The sequence below is a fragment of the Portunus trituberculatus genome, chromosome 44, assembly GCF_017591435.1.
Source record: "Portunus trituberculatus isolate SZX2019 chromosome 44, ASM1759143v1, whole genome shotgun sequence".
Lineage (NCBI taxonomy): Eukaryota > Metazoa > Arthropoda > Malacostraca > Decapoda > Portunidae > Portunus > Portunus trituberculatus.
The window spans coordinates 7961369-7977091 of record NC_059298.1 but is presented as its reverse complement, the minus strand read 5'-3'; the positions used below and the strand labels follow the sequence as shown (position 1 = coordinate 7977091).

At 47.1% G+C, this 15723-nt stretch overlaps 1 protein-coding gene across 1 annotated transcript in view; it reads left to right on the top strand.

The window, feature by feature from the left end:
- The first annotated feature begins 9858 nt into the window (after window positions 1-9858).
- The window catches only part of LOC123518552 (protein tramtrack, alpha isoform-like), a 140913-nt gene continuing 135048 nt past the window's right edge, over window positions 9859-15723 (top strand). The window contains exon 1 of the mRNA XM_045279386.1: window positions 9859-10601. The gene's annotated coding sequence lies outside the window, so the exon portion shown is untranslated. The remainder of the gene's footprint in view (window positions 10602-15723) is intronic.

The following is a 15723-nucleotide window of genomic DNA, read 5'->3' as shown; positions in this document are numbered from 1 at the left end:
CACCTCCTCCTCCTCCTCCTCCTCCTCCTCCTCCTCCTTCTCCTCTTACTCCTACTCCTTCTCCTCCTCCCCCCACTCGTTATCCTCCTCCTCCTCCTCCTCCTCCTCCTCCTCCTCCTCCTCCTCCTCCTCCTCCTCCTCCTCCTTCTCCTCCTCCTCCTCTTCTTCCTCTTCAGTGCCTCCATCGAAGGTGACTAAGTTGTATCGGTTCTCAATGGGAACTAATCAAGGCTTAAAACCATCCCCCTAATCTCTCTCTCTCTCTCTCTCTCTCTCTCTCTCTCTCTCTCTCTCTCTCTCTCTCTCTCTCTCTCTCTCTCTGAATGAGGGTCGTGAACGTGAGATGGGGGCTGGGGGGAGAATAGGTTGGGCGTTCCACCTCCTTTCTGCTCCTTGCGTGAAGGAGGAGGAGGAGGAGGAGGAGGACCAGGCGGTAAGCGGTAAGATGCTGTGGGTAGATCATTCCTCCTTGCGTGGGTGTGCATGACAAGGAGGAGGAGGAGGAGGAGGAGGAGGAGGAGGAGGAGGAGGAGGAGAAGGAGGAGGAGGAGGAGGAGGAGGAGTAGATAATAAGTGCTCTAGATCCCTTCCATCCTTTACCTGAGAGTGCGTGGGAGAGGGAAGATGCATTGGCGCCTTAGGGAGGAGGAGGAGGAGGAGAAGGAGGAGGAGGAGGAGGAGGAGGAGGAGGAGGAGGAGGAGGAGGAGGAGGAGGAGGAGGAGGAGGAGGAGGAGGAGGAGGAGGAGGAGAAGAAGGAAGAGGAGGAGGAGGAGAAAGAGAGATGTTAGCAAAGACGGTATGAAAAAGTAGGAGAAGAGAGATGGAACGGAGAGAAGGAGTGAAGGAGAGATGATAAGGAGAGGCAAGGAAGTTGAGAAATGAAGGAGAAAGAACAAGAATAAAAAAGGAAAGGAAAGAACTTGAGAATAACAAAGAAGATGATGAAGGAAAAGAGGAAAAAAATAAAGAAAATAGGGAAAAAAAGCTGGATATGAAAGGAAAATAAAAAATAGAATAAGAAAAGTAGAAAGAAGAGAGAAAAACAAGGAATGGGAGGAAAGTAAAAAATATAAAGTAAAATAGGTAGATTAAAATAAAGAAAAGAGATAAAACATACAAAAATCCATGTGAGAGAGAGAGAGAGAGAGAGAGAGAGAGAGAGAGAGAGAGAGAGAGAGGCAGAAAAGAAGAAAAGCAGTGACCTAAAATAAGAAGAGGAAGAAATGGAGATAGAGGTGGAGGAAGAGGAAGAGGAAGGGTGAAATATGGGAGAAAAGAGGAAGGAGGAGGAGGAGGAGGAGGAAAAGGAAGAGGAGGAGTCGAGGTAAGGAACAGGAAGAGGTGACCCGCTAGTGTTGAGGAAGGATGGAAGGGAAAAGAAGAGGGAAAACAAACACGAGGAAATAAATTAAACAAAGAAACAAAGGGAAGAGCAACAAAGAGGAAGATTGAAAAAAAGAAGAGAGGAATAGAGAAAGAAGAATGGAAGAAAAAAAGCGAGATAAATGGTAAGGCAAGTAAAGAAGACCAAATAATGTAGGACAAGAGAAGAAAAAAAGAAGAAAAAGAAGTAGAGGAGGAGGAAGAGGAGTTAGATAAGGATGAAAGATAAAAATAATGAAGAAAAGGAAAAAAATAAAAGAATATATATATGGAAAAAGAAGAGCTGGAAGTTCAATAAGAAAGAGAGGAAAAAAAAAACAGTAGATGAAGAGGAGAGAGAAAAGGAAAGGAGAGCTGCAAGTAAAGAGAATAAAAGGAAAGGAACCGACGATGACAGAAAGAAGGAATAGAAACATGAAGGAGAGGAACAAATGAAAAAGGAAAATATATACTAGAGAAGATAGAAAAAATAAGAGAAAGAGAGGTGAGGGAATACAAAAACCACTTAAGAAAACAAACAAATAGAATAAAACAAAACGAAGCACAAGACAGTGAAAGAGGAGTAAAGGAGAAGGAATTAGAAGAACACAAAGTAAAGGGAAGGAAGGAACAGAGAAAGGAAATAAAACAAGGAAAAAACAGAAAAGAATGAAACAGGAATAAGGGAGTCACGTAAGGGAGAAAGGGTTACAAGAAAAAAGAGAAAGATGGAGGGAAGGGAGGAACGAAGGGAAGGGGGCAAGTGAGGGGTGATGGGGGAAAGGCGGGGGCTACAAGAAGGGGCCACAATAGCCTCTACATCAGCCGCGGTAATCAACGACGCCATCAACAATAAAGGAGGAAACTTGCGAGAGAAGAGGGACTACAGGTCAAGGCCCGCGACCTGAGAGAGAGAGAGAGAGAGAGAGAGAGAGAGAGAGAGAGAGAGAGAGAGAGAGAGAGAGAGAGAGAGAGAGAGAGAGAGAGAGAGAGAGAGAGAGAGATGATTAAAAATATAGTGATCGCAGTTGGATTTTTCCCCCTTCCCTCTTTTTTCTCTCCTCCTCCTCCTCCTCCTCCTCCTTCTCCTCTTCCTCCTCCTCCTCCTCCTCCTTCTCCTCCCGTTCCCTTTGACGATCTTGAGGAGGGATTCGGTGGTGGCCGCGAGGGACGTGCGCGCCTTCAGGGTAGCGGGAAGACCTGCCGCAGCGGGAAGGAGGCAAAGGGCCGGGGGTAATCCCTAGGCGGGGGCGGTTCATGCGAGGGGAGATGGGGGAAAGGGGCAGATGGGAGGGGGGCGGTAAGTGGGGTTCACGGGAGGGCAACACCGCTGCTCCAGAACCGCTCGCTGAGTTACGAGAGGAGGTACAGCTCCCCGCGACGCCGTCTCTCCCTCCTCCTCCTCCTCCTCCTCCTCCTCCTTCTCCTCCTCCTCCTCCTCCTCCACCACCTCTTCCTCCTCCTCCTACTACTACTACTACTCCACCTGTTGCACCGACACAAATCCTTTAAGGAACAGGAAGTCAAACAGCGGCGGCGGCGAGGCGGCGGAGCGGGGAGGCGGAGGGGGCGGCGGGAGGGTGTGGGAAGCTTTACTTTTACCGTACACCTTTACCCTTCCTCATTCCCGCGCTGGGTTCGACTCCTGAGTTCGAAGCGGGTGTCCGGGGATCATGACGCGCCTCCTCCTCCTCCTCCTCCTCCTCCTCCTCCCGCTGGCCGCAAGAAGCATTACAGTAGCGACGCAGGGGTGAAAAAGGACGCGGTAACGGGGAGCGGGTGACATAAGGCGAAGCTGAGGAGCGGGGGCATTGTAACCAAGAGACTGGAAGGACACTGCGAGATAGGAAGGATTACACAAGCTTAGAGTAACAAAGGCGCGGTGGGAAGGGAAGGATACATGAGGATAAGAGGTACAGTGGTGCAATTGGGGAAGGTGAGTACATAGGATGAGTACATGAAGTAAGTGGATAAAGAAATGCTGCAGGGCAATGGAGAGAGAAGGATAACGTAACAGTGTAGCGATAAAAAAGGAAACAGGATACAGTACAGAAGGTGGAAGGTAAAGTACATAAGAAAGGATACAATGAAAAGGTGAGTACATAATTGGATGAAGAAATACATTAGGGTAATAAAAAGGAAAGGATAACGTACACACTGAAGACTTAGAAAATGCAGTGATATAGTAGAAAGAAAAAAATACAAGAGAGAAAGAGGATTGGAAAATATGGAAGCAAAACTAGTTAAGGAAATACTGAAGACCAATAAAAAAATAAAGGACAATATATATTAAAATCATAGACAGAGAAAAAGGTAGGATAAAACAGAAAAAAGAGGTGATATAGGAGAAAAGAGATACAGAAGAGGTCTAGATGATACATGAGTGGATAAAGAGTTAGAGAAAACTAATAGAAAGAATATACGGTTAACCCTTTAAATACCATGAAGGATTTCCATATTAATTCTGCTTACTATTTGGTGATTTTCTACAGATTTATAAACTCATGTTGGGGATTAAAATAGTTAACTCTGGCCATTAATCTTCTGACCATTAATCTTCTGACCACTATAGAGACTTCCTAATGGTCTAATCGTACACAAATCCCAAGGTGAAAATGTGTCCCAGTACTGGAAAGATTAATAGATAAAAAAAAGCATAATAAAAAAACAGGAAATAAAGAAAAAAAACACTACAAATAACACATAAGGTAAAATAAGGACTAATAAAATAGAGCAGAATGAAAGAAGAATACAAGTGAAAAGAGAGTAAAGGCGTATATAAAGAAATATATAAACACGAGATACAGAACAGGAAGAGAAAGCGAGGAGCTGGAGAGAATATGAGATATAATGAGGTAAGACAAGGAAAAAAAGAAGAAAAACAAGACGAACGATGAAAGAATAAAAACGAAGGAAAAAACTAAGGAGGATAAGAATGATTTACATGTTTTAAAAAGGAACAAAACACAACAAAAGAGAAAAAAAAAACACTAAATCAGAACAGATAGATAAAGAGAAGAAATAAATGAAAAGAAAGAAGGGAAGGACAGAACGAAGGAGGGAAGGAAGTACTAGAGATGATAAGAAGGTGATAGAACTTTAGAAACACAAGACACACATAAAAGTATAGACAAATTGACAAATGCAACCAAAAATAGAAGAAAAAAATGCCAAACACCTAACAAAATGACAAATAAAAAAAATACACACAAAAAAACAACAACCCAGTAAACAAACACACACACACACACACACACACACAAACACGCACGCACAAACACACAAAACACACACAGTAAAGCCACAATAAAAGGACACAAGACGACAGGTGACTTCGTGGGACATAATGAAAAGGGACACTATATTAGGGAGCCATGGGAACAGCGACAGCAGGAGAGAGGGACACACCACCTGAAGTATGCCATTACAGAGGGACATACTGCGTGTAAGGAGAACATAGATTACCACAGACAGAACAAAGGAGCATCGGGACATTAAAGGACATGAGAGAGAGAGAGAGAGAGAGAGAGAGAGAGAGAGAGAGAGAGAGAGAGAGAGAGAGAGAGAGAGAGAGAGAGAGAGAGAACAGGGATACACACAGTTAAATCTACACAAAGGGAAAAAGACAAAGCAACAAAGAAAGAACACGGACATGAGGAGGGAGAGAAAGAGAGAGCAAGGTAAATTAAGGACACAGGAAGTGAGGAAAGGAGGAGGAGGAGGAGAAGGTGGAGGTGGAGGAGGAGGAGGAGGAGGAGGAGGAGGAGGAGGAGGAGGAGGAGGAGAAGGAGGACGAGGTGATATCTTTACGTTCAGAAGGACGCTTGAACAGAAAAAGATTTAAGATCAAATACAAAATATACGAGCTTGCGGAAAATAACACACTTTTCTGATCTTACACATAAAAAAATATACAAGCAAATTTTTCACTTCAGTCACCTAAACTTTTCTCATTTATTAAGACAAACTGGAAGGCATGGCAGGATAGGAGGTAACAAGGTAAATGTAAAGGATAACAGGATATAGGACACAAAAACTCAGATGTTTTTAAAGGACAAATGACAACAAATAAAAGACAATGAGAGGAAAGGATAATAAGATGACAGACTAAGATAAGGATATGGCAGGACGGGATAGTTACTAGTGAGAGAGAGAGAGAGAGAGAGAGAGAGAGAGAGAGAGAGAGAGAGAGAGAGAGAGAGAGAGAGAGAGAGAGAGAGAGAGAGAGAGAGAGAGAAAGGGGGGGAGGGAGTTGGCGTGGGAAGAGTGCCATCACTGCTGGAATCTGGTTTCTCAGTGACAGTCGTCCTCGTCAGGCAAACGATCGGGGCGGTGACCACACACACACACACACACACACACACACACACACACACACACACACACACCACCCTACGGAGCAGCGCGTTGAAGAAAGGAGGGTGGGGGTGGCCAGGATGGGCTGACGGCAGGTGTTCCGAGAGAGAGAGAGAGAGAGAGAGAGAGAGAGAGAGAGAGAGAGAGAGAGAGAGAGAGAGAGGCACGACTTTAGCACCATCTGGGCGACGCTATCTGGAGATAATCGCGGAAACCCGACTATAACAGACATTACGAGGCGCGACGGTGAGCGGCGGGGAGAGGCAGGACGAGGCGGAGGGCGCCAGGCAGGGGCTGTTGACCCCCGCGGCGTCCCTGTTATAATAACGGTCGTGAGGCAGCGGGCGGGACGCGGCTGGCAGTCATCATACCTCCGCCACCCGCCACGCCTTGTCCCGCCCCTCCTCCGCCAATCAATTAATGACATCGCATGGCGCTTAATCGCTTTACGACGTCGAGGCGTGTGAGAGTCAGCGGCGACCGTCACGCCCCCCAGGCACTCCCGCTGCGGCCCGAGGGAAACCTGACGCCGAGGGAACGAGGGAGCCACCACGGGGAGCTACCGCGGCTACGAGACATAAGGGCGCCACCACCACCGAACCTCCTGCTTGCCAGATAACCGCGCCAGCTGAGGAGCACCTTTTCGCCTTCCACAGGAGCGGTGCTGGAGAGCGGGTGAAGGTGGAGGTGGAGGTGGAGGTGGCTCGGCACACTGACGCAGACTTCACTCTGCACGCGGCTCAGGTACACGCAAGCAGACATGTCCAGTCACAAAAGGTAGAGGAGGAGGAGATGGAGGAGAGAGGAGAAAGACAAAGTGAAGGAGTACATCTCACCTTGCGGTCCACACACACACACACACACACACACACACACACACACACACACACACACACACACACACACACAAACTCCATAACCACTCGAGCTGCTTCAGTGTCGAAGGTAATTAGTTAAAGGCATCTTCCTGTGGAGGTGACTGGGGAGAGCGACGAAGAGAAAACAGAGGAGAGAAGAGAAGATCTAACAAGTAAGATCAGGAGAGAAGAGACTGCAGTTAAAATAAGAACTGATAGTAGAGATATCTGAAAATACTAAAGAAATAGATGATCATGAAGAGAGAATTAAATTAATTAAGAAAAGAGGAGAAGAAGGAGTAGAAGAAAGAGAAGGAGGAGGAGGAGGAGGAAGAGGAGGAGGAGGAGGAGGAGGAGGAGGAGGAGGAGGAGGAGGAGGAGGAGGAGGAGGAGGAGGAGGAGGAAGAAGGAGGACACGGACATTGGCTGACATCAAAGACGAACAGGTTTAGAGCTACGGTCTGCGTACATGTGCAACCTCACCCTCGCTTCCTCCTGAGAGAGAGAGAGAGAGAGAGAGAGAGAGAGAGAGAGAGAGAGAGAGAGAGAGAGAGAGAGAGAGAGAGAGAGAGAGAGAGAGAGAGAGAGAGAGAGAGAGAGAGAGAGAGAGAGAGAGAGAGAGAGAGAGAGAGAGAGAGAGAGAGAGAGAGAGAGACTTCGAGAGAGAGAGAGAGAGAGAGAGAGAGAGAGAGAGAGAGAGAGAGAGAGAGAGAGAGAGAGAGAGAGAGAGAGAGAGAGAGAGAGAGAGAGAGAGAGAGGAACAATATCAAAGAAAGCACACAGGATAATCCAACAGAAACACACAAACTAAAATACACACGAAAAAAAAAATAGATTTATAAATTCATGAGAGACAGTGAAAGAAAGTCTGCGGGGAAGGATAGGAGACGAGAGAGAGAGAGAGAGAGAGAGAGAGAGAGAGAGAGAGAGAGAGAGAGAGAGAGAGAGAGAGAGAGAGAGACAAGGCGAGGGAAGGCGAGGCAAGACGGGACAGGATAGAGGTGGAAGAGGTCAACCTTAGCGGAGGGAGTCTGACAGAATGCCTAAGAGAGTGAGGCGAGCGATCTCAATACGCCTCAGGGCCGCTAGCGGGAGAAAGGCGAGGCTCTGGCCCTCCTCAATGACACCTGGGCGGGGAGGAGGGACGGAGGGAAGGGCTGAGAGTTGCGTGAGAGTCAAGGTGACCTCCAAGACTCACGATGGAGGAGTCTGTGTGTGTGTGTTTACCTGTAGGCCGCCTTCTCCTCCTCCTCCTCCTCTGACCTCCGCCTAGCTATGCAAATGACGGTGGTAGTAGCGGCGGCGGCGGGGGTGATGGTGGTGGTGGTTGTGGTGGTGGTGGTGGTGGTGAGGACAGTATTATTTTGTGAATATGTGTGTGTGTGTGTGTGTGTGTGTGTGTGTGTGTGTGTGTGTGTGTGTGTGTGTGTGTGTGTGTGTGTGTGTTATTTTTGTTGGTGCTAGATTTAGATTTGAAGTGGGAAAAATTGTGGTGGTGGTGCTAATAGTAGTATTGATAGTGATAGTAATATATAATGTTCAAAGTTATCATTATACGCCAATACCACAATACTATTACTACTACAACTACTACTATTACTACTACTACTACTACACTACTACCACTAATACCACTACGACAACCAGCAAAAACTACCAACCAACCAACCAACCAGTCACCACTACCACCACCACCGCCGCCGCCGCCACCACCATCACCACCACCTCCGTCAGTTCCTGTCTCCCGTGATAGCAGTGCCTCTAATCCGAGTCTGTTCCTTTCGAATTGAGTTCCGCTATCGGGGGAATGTTTGACCTATTATCTTGGGTTATCGAGGACGTCGCAGGAGGAGGAGGAGGAAGAGGAGGAGGAGGAAGAGGAGGAGGAGGACGAGGAGGAGGAGGCCTGTATGAAGCACCTGTTATCGGCGGACACGCACCCTCGTCTCCTATCTTATCTCCGGTATCAGGTGAAGAGAATAGGCCCCGACGAGAGCTAAACTAAGGCCGACAGGAGGACAAGGGGCGACGCGAGGCCTCCGTGGGCGTGCACCAGCGGGGGGCGCGGGCGTGGGTGGAGGGGAGGGGCATTACTGCGGCCTTATCAGAGGAGAGGACGCGGAACTTCGACGATATTAAGATAAGGTAGAGGAAAGTGAGAAGGAGAAGCCTGTAAGTGTGTGTGTGTGTGTGTGTGTGTGGGTGTGTGTGTGTGTGTGTGTGTGTGTGTGTGTGTGTGTGTGTGTGTGTGTGTGTGTGTGTGTGTGTGTGTGTGGTTGCTTATGGCGTGCTGTGGATGGACGAACGGACTGACGGACACTGTGGTTTCACGTAAAAATCTGATGACGCCACCACCACCACCATCACTTGCTACTTGAGTCAGCTGTAGGTGGTGGTGGTGATGGTGGTGGTGGTGGTGATGGTAATGGTGGTGGAAGAGGGTCATAAGATAGAATGACGGTGATATGAGATTGACCTTTTCCATCTCATGTGTGTGTGTGTGTGTGTGTGTGTGTGTGTGTGTGTGTGTGTGTGTGTGTGTGTGTGTGTGTGTGTGTGTGTGTGTGCGCTCCCGTGATCAGTTCCTCACCTGACCATTCCTACCTGAGTCTCGGGAACGCCAGGTATTCACGCCATTCCTGTTTTGGGTCTCTTAACAAACTTTATTTTTTTCTACCTACTATAAAAAATCCTGTTCCTCCGCCTCTTCTTCCTCCGTTTTCTCCTTCTCCTCTTCATCTTCTACTTCCTTCCCTGATCTTCCTTAACCTGTTCTTCTTCCTCCTCCTCCTCCTCCTCCTCCTCCTCCTCCTCCTCCTCTTGCAGAGAGTAATCCTCACCTCTTCCTGCTCCTACTCCTCCTCCTCCTTTCCTCCTTTCACACATCTGCTCTAGCACGTCCTTCTCTCTACGTCATCTACACAGCACTCTCTTCTACTCTTCTCTACACCTTTCCCTAACCATCCATGACCGCTACCTCCTCCTCCTCCTCCTCCTCCTCCTCCACCCTCCTTCCCCTCTTCATCCTCACACGCTCTCAAAAGGATCTCATACGTAACTTCCCCCGGTCGGACACCAGAGGGCACCACGCACTATAATTTGCTCCTCTAGACTCGGGGTGGCGATGAGGGAAGGCGGGAGAGGGTGAGGGGCGGAGCTGGGTGGGTGAGGGGTAGGTGAGGGGAAGGTTAGGGCTGGGGAGGAGCGGAGCGGGCGGGGGCGGGGCGGGGCCGGGGCTGAGAGAGGACCCCGCTAGACCCGCTATGTAAACACGGGCTTCACACGGCGCGCACTGGTCGGGTTGGTCGGGGCGCCGTGGCTGAGTCTCTCTCCTCCCTCCATCGTCTACTCATCCCTCCCTCCAACGCTCCTCCGCCTCTCCCTGGTGCACGAAAGAGTGAGAGAGAGAGATTGAAAGAAACAGTGAGAGAGACAAGTTCGCCACACACACACAACAACAACCAGGGATAAAAGAGTGAAAGAAGAGAGAAGGACTGATACCACTATAAGAGAGAGAGAGCAACTCCACACAGATCGTTCCTCGTGATCTTGTCGTCGTGTAGTGAAGCAACAGTGTGGCGTTCGAGTTTCTGGCGAGCAACGATTTGGTTACGACTCGGAATGGGAACTTTATGTAGCAGCAACAGCAGCAACAGCAGGCTCGTGTGGTGGAGGTGGTGAATTGCTGTGGTGCTGTAGTGGTGGCTGTGGTAGTCATATAGCAGTATACACGTAGTGGTATAGTAGTGGTGGTGGTGTTTTTCACTGGTGGGGGGTGGCCGGAACAATGCCACACGCGGCCGCGCTATAGCAGAGGCGACGGGCGAGAATCTGGCACGCGTGATCCCAAATTGCTGTACCATGGAGAGGTTACTTTTGGCCGGCGTGTGAGGCGAGGCCGTGAGTGGTGTCCGTGTGAGTGTGTGTGCGTGCGTGAGTCGCGCTCGATGGGACATGGGTTAACGGCCACGCCACTGACTCACCTATCAACACTGACAAGGAACAAGCATCTCCACACCTCAAAGGTAAGTCACGTCATTGCTTCCTATGTCTACCTGCAAAGTCTTGGCGAGGTCAACACCTGACAGGACGTCCGCTCTGCAGCACGTGTGTTTGTTGTTTTGCACGCTAACTTGAGTTTATTAATGCCCAACTTAACAACATCTATACACACATACAAGATAAACTGAAGGAATTTAGGCCATATACTTGGAGTTACAAAGACGAGAATTAAGACCGCAAAGAAAATGACCGCGTGGCTTGTGGGTGGGTGGGCGGCCGGGACTTTGACCTTAACACGGAGGCAAAACACGAGGACAGTGACCCCCGGGAGCCCAGAAACCATGCTGCCCACCTACGGGAAAGCAATGATAGAGGAAAAAGGACTACATAACTCTGGCCAGGCAATGTCTCTCGCCCCGCTGCCTGCCCTCACGAACAAATTCCAAGGAAGTGATCCGCCCTGACTCACGCGTCGGGCGGAGGGGCGGGCCAGACAGGGGCGGGAGGAGGACAGACGGAGGCAAGGTGAGGGAGGGGAAGGAAGGGAGAATGTCCGGAATGAACTTTGCTTTAGGCCAATCGTCTCCACGCGGCCACTCGAGCCCTGTGCTGTCATTGTGTAGGAATGAAAACACACACACACACACACACACACAGTGAGACACCCACGCACGCAAGCGAACATATGCTATTCGTGCAGGTGTGCGTATGTATTCGTGTAACAATGAAGAGATACTGGGACCTATGTATACATGTGTGAAGGTAATGATGTGTGTGAAGACAGCTGTTCTAAGTTAATGTAAGGACAGGTGTGTGTGTGTGTGTGTGTGTGTGTGTGTGTGTGTGTGTTGGGGATGAGGTGTTAGCGGTGCATGGAGTGAAAGGTGCAGGTACCGGCCTGGGGTACTTGACCGCTATGACAGGTGTGCGTGGGAGAGTACCTGGGGGCAGCAAGTGGCAGGTGTGGGTGGGAAGGGGAGCGGGGGTGATGGAAGTGTGGAGTTGCAACATAGTTAGTCCTGTGTGTGTGTGTGTGTGTGTGTGTGTGTGTGTGTGTGTGTGTGTGTGTGTGTGTGTGTGTGTGTGTGTGTGTGTGTGTGTGTAAGTTTATGAAGTGTGAAGCTGTTAAACCGACGCACGCACAAATAACACGGCATGAGTGACACGTGGTATTTGCATCATGTGTTTTTAAAGGAGAACGAAGACGAAGAGGAGGAAAACCGGGAGAAGGCGAAAGAGGAGGAGGAGGAGGTGAAGGAGGAAAAGGAGGAAGAGAAGGAGTAGAAGCAACAGGTGAGCGAGAGAAGAAACGCTCAGGTGTGCATGAATCAAGGACGGGCATGGGTGGCGTGCTAATAACAGGAAGAACAGAAGCAGATATGTGAGACAGGATTGATCTCAGCGATGCATTACGGATGAAGTCAATTAAAGACTACACCGGTCAATACACACCTACAATGCATCAATCCAAGCCACACCTGCGATCAACAAGTATTGCAAAAACAAACACAAGCAACGGCGAGCTGATGACAGGTGAGGTGCAGTGGAATAGCTCGGGTGACAGGTGTGCAAAGGGGATGAATAATGAATGAGGAACATCGCCACAAAGACAGATGTGTGAGGTGAATTAAGACGGGGGGGCATTTGGTACGGTCTTGCATATAGCTACTGCAGGTGTGTGTGTGTGTGTGTGTGTGTGTGTGTGTGTGTGTGTGTGTGTGTGTGTGTGTGTGTGTGTGTGTGTCTGTGTGTGTGTGTGTGTGTGTGTGTTGAGAGTCAAGCCACGGGTCAGTTTGCAGTGTTGGGTGAACTTTCGTATTCAAAAGAAAAAGATAACATGACAAGAGAGAGAGAGAGAGAGAGAGAGAGAGAGAGAGAGAGAGAGAGAGAGAGAGAGAGAGAGAGAGAGAGAGAGAGAGAGAGAGAGAGAGAGAGAGAGAGAGAGAGAGAGAGAGAGAGAGATTAATAAGTTCATCTCAAACCCAAACATTTACATAAGTCCTCTCGAGAAATTTTATTGCCGAGTTTAATTCGGAACGATGATTAAAGAAAAATCCCAAATTCATTGAGTGCTCCTGCCACCTACCACATCCACGCTTCGTCCTCGTCCTCGCCTCTCATCCTATCGCTCTATCTTGTCTATTATCCTTCAGGTCTAAAAAAAAATAAAAGTAGCAGCTTCTTCACTATTCATCTTCGTGTGTGTGTGTGTGTGTGTGTGTGTGTGTGTGTGTGTGTGTGTGTGTGTGTGTGTGTGTGTGTGTGTGTGTGTACCTTTCTCCTGCTACGTATATCTTCTCACGTTTCTTATTTCTTTCTCCTTTCTGATTTCTAGTTATCTTCCTCTTTTTCTCTCTCCATCTTAATTGTGTGTGTGTGTGTGTGTGTGTGTGTGTGTGTGTGTGTGTGTGTGTGTGTGTGTGTGTGTGTGTGTGTGTGTGTGTGTGTGTGTGTGTGTGTGTGTGTGTGTGTGTGTGTGTGTGTCTTTTTACATGCCTGTGTCTGTTTAACTGTCTAAGTGTCTGTATGTCTGTCAAATTCCCCACATTAACTGTTTGTATCTGTCAATATGTCAATTCTTTTCCTGGTCTATCTCTTTTATATCTACCTGTTATGACTCTCTCTCTCTCTCTCTCTCTCTCTCTCTCTCTCTCTCTCTCTCTCTCTCTCTCTAACTCTCTCTCTCAGCCAGTGATGAATAGCTTCTGACGTGCCAGCGGTGAGTGAGTCAGGAAATAAAGCGAGCGAGTTGAGTGACACGCGAGTGAAATCTAGACTGAGGCAAGTGAATGGAGATATAATGGACGTTCAATGTTTGAGTGAGTGAGCGAGTCAGTGAGAGAGTAAGTGAGTGGGTGAGTGAGTGAGTGAGTGAATAACCATACGAAAAAGGTGTAAATGAATGAATGAGTGACTGACAGAGTGAATACTGGAAGATATACAAGCTAAATGATAAGACTTGGTTGACTGAATTGAGAAGCTGATCTGAGAAAGAGAGAGAGAGAGAGAGAGAGAGAGAGAGAGAGAGAGAGAGAGAGAGAGAGAGAGAGAGAGAGAGAGAGAGAGAGAGAGAGAGAGAGAGAGAGAGAGAGAGAGAGGTCAACGAAACTACCCAAATATACGAATAAACAGCGGAACCCGTGTATTTTTGCTCCACCTCACTCTTATTAAAACATTCACTCACTCAGTCTTTCACTCAGTCAGTCAGTCAGTCAGTCAATCAGTTAGTTAACATTGGAGCGGCAAAGAGCAAGTTTTCTTGGAATCACATTATAGGAAACAACTTAAAAATACAGGAATTATACAGAAACGGGAAGGAGGAGGAGAGAGAGAGAGAGAGAGAGAGAGAGAGAGAGAGAGAGAGAGAGAGAGAGAGAGAGAGAGAGAGAGAGAGAGAGAGAGAGAGAGAGAGAGTATATAAAGAACTAAAACTAGAACAAGATAAGAAATAAGCAAAGAGAAATGGATGAAGGAAAAAATTAACAAAGGAAAGGATAAAATAAAAGAGAACAAAGAAAATGAGAAAGAAAGAAGAAAACAGAAAAGACGAAAGGAAAAGAAGATAGAGAGTCAGAAAGAGTTGTAGATCAATAAAAACAAAAACAAAAAATAAAAGATAAGAAGAAAAGCAAGACGGAGCAAAATTAGAGGAAAATAAAATAGAAATCGATAAGGGAACGAGTAAATAAAGTATAGCATGTTATTGAAAGATTGCCACTAATCCGACAGAAACACTTAGAGGCGAGACAGACGTAAATATAAGACGAGACATAACGAGACGCGAGGACGACGAGGTGAACGAAGAAGAAAAGAGAAAAAGAAGAAAATAAATGCGAAAATAAATGTTCATCATCTCGAAGTAAAAGTCAAAACGATGCAGAAAAAAAGAGAGAAGAAGAAAACAAATAATAAAAGGACGTTTTGATATATCAATACAGAAGGCAAAGGAGGGAAATAGTTTCTTAAATTCTCCCTCGCTCACTCAATATGAAAGTTAAACATAAGAGAGAGAGAGAGAGAGAGAGAGAGAGAGAGAGAGAGAGAGAGAGAGAGAGAGAGAGAGAGAGAGAGAGAGAGAGAGAGAGAGAGAGAGAGAGAGAGAGAGAGAGAGAGAGAGAGAGAGAGAGACAACGCGGCATAGCAGGAGACAAACAAGTATTTTAAACCCACCACAAAAATCCTGTATATGTGACGAATAAATCAATAAAAAGACAGAAAAGAAGAGAAAGAGACGTAGGAGATATATCATTACAGGAAGCGGTGGTGGTGGTGGTGGTAGTTTATGTGACTGGAGAGAGAGAGAGAGAGAGAGAGAGAGAGAGAGAGAGAGAGAGAGAGAGAGAGAGAGAGAGAGAGAGAGAGAGAGAGAGAGAGAGAGAGAGAGAGAGAGAGCGAGAGAGACGTATATACCAGTGATGGGTGGCTGCAGGTATGGGTGACAGGAGGTAAGGGAGAAAGAGGAGGCTGGGGAGATGATGTGGAGATGGCTGATAACAAAGACTAATAGAGTATGTGTGTGTGTAGAGGGACGGAGATTGACAAGGAACATGATGGGGTGTGTGAAATGCTACATATTGCTGGGGAAGATTGGGTCAGGTGAAGAGAGTGAAGGAGAAACAGAGAGTAAGAAAGAGAAAATAGAACGGAATAATTCAGCACTCTAGATTTAGTTTTTCCATTGACTAATTCACACAAGGAGGAAGGTACAATAAGGAAATCATACGGCACTCAAGGTATACATGGAAAAATATAAACATTCCAATCTTACCTTCAATCTTTATACATGGGAACTAATTTGCTATTTATTACTAACTTAAACTATCAATTATACAGTGCCTCATGTGTTTCTTAATGGATAAACTTAAAAATGACCTTAAAAAGAAACCTACACTTATTCCTGGTAGAGACAAAAGACTGACTGTAGAGGGAAGACGTTGTTCATGTACATGTTGAAAACGCTTGCATTAGAAGGAACGTTATTGGGAAAGAAAATAAAACAGGTAACCACATATGGACGAGAAAGGCCGCAGTATCCTGTAGACAGAAGAAGGTAAGATAAAGATAAAGAGGACAAGGTAAGGATGAGGTAAAAGAGAGGAATGTGGAAAGGATATGAGTAAGATTTCAAGGAGAGAAAAAAAATGT